Genomic DNA, 5834 nt, shown 5'->3' with positions numbered 1-5834 from the left:
CAATTAAATTAAGGAATTAAATTTATATTAAATTTAGGAAAATTATTGGTACCTAACTCTGTTATAGGCAACTTTGTGTTGGTAAAATTAAATATATATGTATATATCTATAGTTTCTATTATTGTTATTGTTAGTTGCCATCGATTTAATTCTGACTCATAGCAATCCTGTACAGAGTTTCTAAGGCTATAAATCTTTATAGGGGCAGAAAGAATCATCTTACCTTGGTAGAGTGGCTGGTGGATTTGACCTGCTGACCTTTTGGTGAGCAGTCCAGTGCAGATACTACAGAGCTAACAGCACTCCTTCATAAAGATTCTAAAGCAAACCAAATATCTTTTTTTGCCACATAAATGACAACTATTCACAACAATAACACCAGAGGGAACACAAGAAATCAAATTGATTAAATCTGTGGGAAGACCATAATACAGAACCTTAAATATCCATCATCCAAAACAAAGGCTTTCCCTTAAGAATATGGTCAGCAGTTCTATAATTGACTTTTTTTTTTGAGGTGAACACAGCCATTCTGTATTTCAGGTTTATAGCTGGTCATAGCAATTACCAACCCCTTAATTCCTATAAGTTGATATCTCCATCAATTTCTAGCGTGTCAATGTTGCTAAGCTCTTTAAATCTATGTTTGTACTCCAAGCTGTGTACACCATTGATGGCAACTTTGAATTCTTTAACATCACAATAGATTATCATCTCAAAATACATTCCAGGACTAAATGGGAAACAGCTAATATTTCTCTCTTCTTCTACCCAGGAGTCTTGAAGAAAAGAATTTCTTACAAATGCTATACTATTCAGGCATGGGTTCAAATGTAGAGCAATGTCCCTTGATTTTCCTGCTACCAGGTCAACATTAAAGCCTCTGGCATTTGTGTTAAATTGTCCTTTAACAACAACAGTCCGCTCAGGGCCCATTGAGGAGTTCAGCCTGGTGACAAATGGCAGAATAAGCTGTGAGATGCCAGACCTCTGCACAATTTTTCTATTAATCGGTGTCAGCGCCACAGAAGATTCTTGGGGACCTTGTAAGTCTGAGATGAAGCTGAAACCGATGGAATGAATGTTCCCCCTTGCTGTAAACGCCCAGAGTGTCTATCTTCTCTGGGTGAATTCTGTGGGCATAGAGCAGCGTGTGTTTTCCATTTACAGCCACTTGGAATTTGTCCTTCAGCACCATGATCACGATTTCAAAAGACTTTTCTTTCTGAAAAGGCATGTTATAGGTGATGTCTTCCCGACCCCACTTGTCACTGGTCAGAGTATTACAAACAATGCAGTTGACCCTTTTGAAGCATGGGTTGAGATGAAAGGCCACATCAGCTCGAGGTTTCACGCTGCTGCCACACTGCAAGTCCACCTGGAATCTGTCCAAATCACTTGGAACATGCCCACATATTACAATCAAAGTCCCAGGCTCCAATTGCTCAGGGATGGTGCCAGTATACGGGATTACCGGATTATAGATGACATTACATAGGTGGCTTAAAGACAGCATCATTCTCTTCCACCTTCTGTTGATTGGAGTCTCTCTTCAGTGTATGATCTGTGACTCTAGGTAAGGTTCAGTTAAGGCTTCCCAGATGAAAAGTGATAGACTCTCCCCCTGGCTCCGGCATTCCAGGTGCCAGTCAGGCAGTGGGCGGGTTATAATTGACTTTTAAGCTGGAGAGTAACATGGACAAATGTGTGACTTCAAGGCAAACCTGAAATACTTTTGACATTTATTGTTCTTATGTCATCATCATCTCATGCACTGCTGGGACCAGGCCTCCTAATCAGAGAGATTGTTTGGAGCTCACTCTTTTCCACCCTTGCCTTATTCAATAAGCAGAAATCAGGTCTTTTTCTGTGGCATAATGGTGCCCTTTCTTCAGTGTATGAGAATTGGGTTTTGGTGTACAATCTTTTATTAGTGATACTATGTTCTTGATTTGTCAGCTGACCCATGTTTGCAGTTGCCTGCTAGCTCATCACTGTGCCATCTCCATGGGTTATCACAAAGGTTATGAAGCAGAATTAGAGACAGAAAGAGAAAGAGAAATGTGAGCTTTCCTCCTGCTTACATTGCTGCCACTCTGGTAGGATGCTGGAAAGAAATTGGAGTAAGGGAAAGAGAGAGAAGGGGAGGAAGTAAGGAAGGGAAAAAAGAAAGAAACAGAAGAGAGAGGAAAAGATTTCTCATTAGAGATAAAAAGAGCTAATAGCTTATTTTCTGCCACCTGTGAAAATAGAAGCTTCTAAAACCTACCAGGAAATTGAGACTATATGTAGGACTTTAATTTCTAGAAAATGAAAACAAAAATAGGTTGGGAACCAACTGTTAACAGACCATCCATCAATTGCTCATTCCCCTGTTCAGGCTGAAGCTGAATAAGATTAAAACAAGTCCACAAAAGTCAAAACACAAGCTTGAATATATTTAATTAAATTTAGAGATCATCCAAAGAACATATTTGACACACTGGTAGTGGTGGTTATGTGCCGTGGAGTCGAAACGGACTCATAGCGACCCTGTACAGGGTTTCCGAGGCTGCAAATCTTTACGGGAGCAGAACACTTCATCTTTCTCCAGCAAAACAGCTGGTAGTTTCAAACTGCTGACCTTGCGGTTCGCAGCTCGATTTGTAACCACTATGCTACCAGAGCTCCTTATTTGACACACTAGACACTAATGAACTAACACCAGAGCATTTATGGGATGATATCAAGAACATCAAGCATGAAAAATGGTCAAGATTATTAAAAAGACAGAAAAGAAATAAAAGATCAAAATGGATGTCATAAGAGACTCTGATGCATGCTCTTGAACATAGAGAAGCTAAAGTGATTAGAAGAAATTCTGAAGTAAAAGAGCTGAACAGAAAATTTAAAAGGGCAGCTTGAGAAGACACAGGCAAGTATTATAATGAAGTATGATGCAAAGACCTAGAGTTAAAAAACCAAAAGGGAAGTATACACTCAACATTTCTCAAGTTAAAAGAACTGAAGAAAAAATTCAAGCCTCAACTTGCAATATTAAAAGATTCTATTGGCAAAATATTGAATGATGCCAAAAGCATAAAAAGAAGATGGAAGGAATACACAGTCATGGTAACAAAAATAACCGACTGATGTTCAATCATTTCAAGAGGCCCCTATGATCAAGATCTGATAGTACTGAAGGAAAAGTCCAAGTTACACCAAAGGCATTGTTGAAAAATAAGACTCCAATAATTGAAGGAATATAAACTAAAATGTTTCAACACATTGATTCAGTACTGGAGGAACATCTATGCCAAGAAATTTGGAAGGTAACTATCTGGCCAATCAATTTGAAAAGAGTCATATTTGAGTACATTCCTAAGAAAAATGACCTAACAGAATGCAGAAATCATCAAAATACATCATTAATACCACATGCTAGTAAAATTTTGCTGAAGATTATTAAAAAACTATTTCACAGTACATCAATAAATGCTGTTCATGTCAGATGAATTTTGACTAAAAGCAGAGAATACTAGAAAGATGTTTACTTGTGTTTTGTTGACTATGCAAAGGCTTTCAACTATGTTGCTTATAGCAAACTAAAGAAAGCATTAGTAAGAATGGTATTTCCAGAACACTTAATTGTGCACATGAGGAACCTGCATACAGACCATGAAACAGTTGTTTGAATAGAACAAGGAAATATTTAATGGTTTAAAATCAGGAAAGATATGAGCCAGGATTATATCATTTTATATATATATATATCATTTTATATATATATCATTTTATATATATATCATTTTATATATATATATAAATAGATAATACCCCTAACAGTATATATATATATATATATATATATATATATATATATATATATCATTTTATATTATATCATTATATGCTGAGCAAATAATCTGAGAACCTGAATTATTTGAAGAAGAATGTGGCATCAGATTTGGAAAAAGACTCGTTAAAAACTTGTGAAATGCAGATGACACAACTTTGTTTTCTGAAAGCAAAGAGGACTTGAAATATTTACTGTGAAGATCAAAGAATACAGCCTTCAATATGGATTTCACCTCAGTATAAAGAAAGTGAAAATCCTCACAACTGGACCAATAAATAACATCATGATAAACAGAGAAAAGATTGAAGTTGTCAAGGACTACATTTTTCTTGTAGTCCTGGTGTGGCATTGTAGGATAAGCACTGGACCTCAAGGTCAGTTTGAACCACAATGTTGGTGGTTCAAATTCACAAGCCACTCCTCTGAAACCCTATACAGTATCACAATGAGTCAGAATTGACTTGACAGCACTTAACAATAACATTTTGCTTGGATCCACAATCAAAGATCATGAAATTAGTAGTCAAGAAATCAAGACATTGTATTAGGCAAGTCTGCTGCAAAGGATTACTTTAAAGTATTGGAGAAGCAAAGACGTCAGTTTGAGTACTAAAGGTGTGCCTGACTCAACCTGTAGTATTTTCAGCTGCCTCAGTAGTGTAGTGGTTATGAATTGGGCTGCTAACCTCAGGGTCAGCAGTTCAAAACTACCAGCGGTTCTGCGGGAGAAAGATGAGGCTTTCTGCACCTGTAAAGATTTACAGCCTCAGAAACCCTCTTCAGGGTTGCTATGAGTTGGTACCAACTCCATGGCATACAACACATATGTATGTAAAAGTTGGACAATGATTCAGAAAGACTGTAGAAGAATTGATGCATTTGAATTATGATATTGGCACAGAATATTGAAAGTACCATGGAATTCCAGAAGAACAAAATTTATTTGTTGAATGGCTAGTGGGTTTGAACATCTGACCTTGTGGTTAACAGTCTAGTACTTATTGTAACATACCAGGATTATATTTTTATCTGTATTTGTAGTGGTGGTCATGTGCCATGGAGTCAGTTCCATGTGTAGATGATGACATGGAGAGCAGCTGAGGACTCTAGACTCATGGGAAGAGAAAGGCTGTATGCTTGTGGCCAGGAAGCAGGCTTGCAGAATGTGCCCTTTGATTGTTTAAGTGATTAAATATTCCTGAGTGTTTTTGTGTACAAACAGAGGAATACAAGCATAAAAAAGAAAAAAATATATAAAATATTTCCATGAAATTTTGAAGTAGCCTCATATTCTTTTTCTTTTTTATGTGAAACTTTTTTGAGATACAATTCACATACCAAACAATGCAATGATCAAAATTCAGTGTTTTTGTAGAATGTACTAAGAGTTCTGCAACCAGCACCTCAACTAATTTTGCAACATTTCCAGCCTCCAAAAAGAAATTCTGTACTTTTAGCAGTTATGCTCCATTTTCTCCAAAATTCTTTCTCCAGTCTTACAGAATAACTAATTTACTTTTTGTAAGAATGAAATCATGCACTATGTGGCCTTTTGAGACTGTTTTCTTTCACACAGTGTAAGGTTTTCAAGATTTATCCATCTATATATCAGTATGAAATTACATTTTGTTGCTGAATAATATTCCATCTAAGGAATTTACCATTTTTATGGTGTGGTGCTGTAGTACAAGCACAGGACTGCTAATCACAAGGTCAGTGTTTCAAACCCACCAGCTGCTCCTTAGACACCCTATACAGGTTCACTATGAGTCAGAATCAACTCCATGGCACTTAACAGCAACAAACAACATGCCCCAGTGTCATAGTTGATTAGGATGCTAACCACAATGGCAGCAGTTCAAACCCAAAAGACCTAGGTGGGATAAAGATGATGCTTTCTACTACTGTTGACATTTATACCCTCAAAAACTCTATACAGGGTGTCTATGAGTTGTAACCAACTCAACAACAACAACATTCTCCAGTTGATGAACA

General features: G+C 36.9%; 1 pseudogene; it reads right to left on the bottom strand.

Moving 5' to 3' along the window:
* Positions 1-565: 565 nt before the first annotated feature.
* On the bottom strand, positions 566-1575 carry LOC102824981 (annotated as a pseudogene).
* Between the last annotated feature and the right edge of the window lie 4259 nt (positions 1576-5834).

This window comes from Chrysochloris asiatica, unplaced genomic scaffold, assembly GCF_000296735.1.
Source record: "Chrysochloris asiatica unplaced genomic scaffold, ChrAsi1.0 scaffold00068, whole genome shotgun sequence".
NCBI lineage: Eukaryota > Metazoa > Chordata > Mammalia > Afrosoricida > Chrysochloridae > Chrysochloris > Chrysochloris asiatica.
This window is presented reverse-complemented; position numbering and strand designations above follow the sequence as displayed.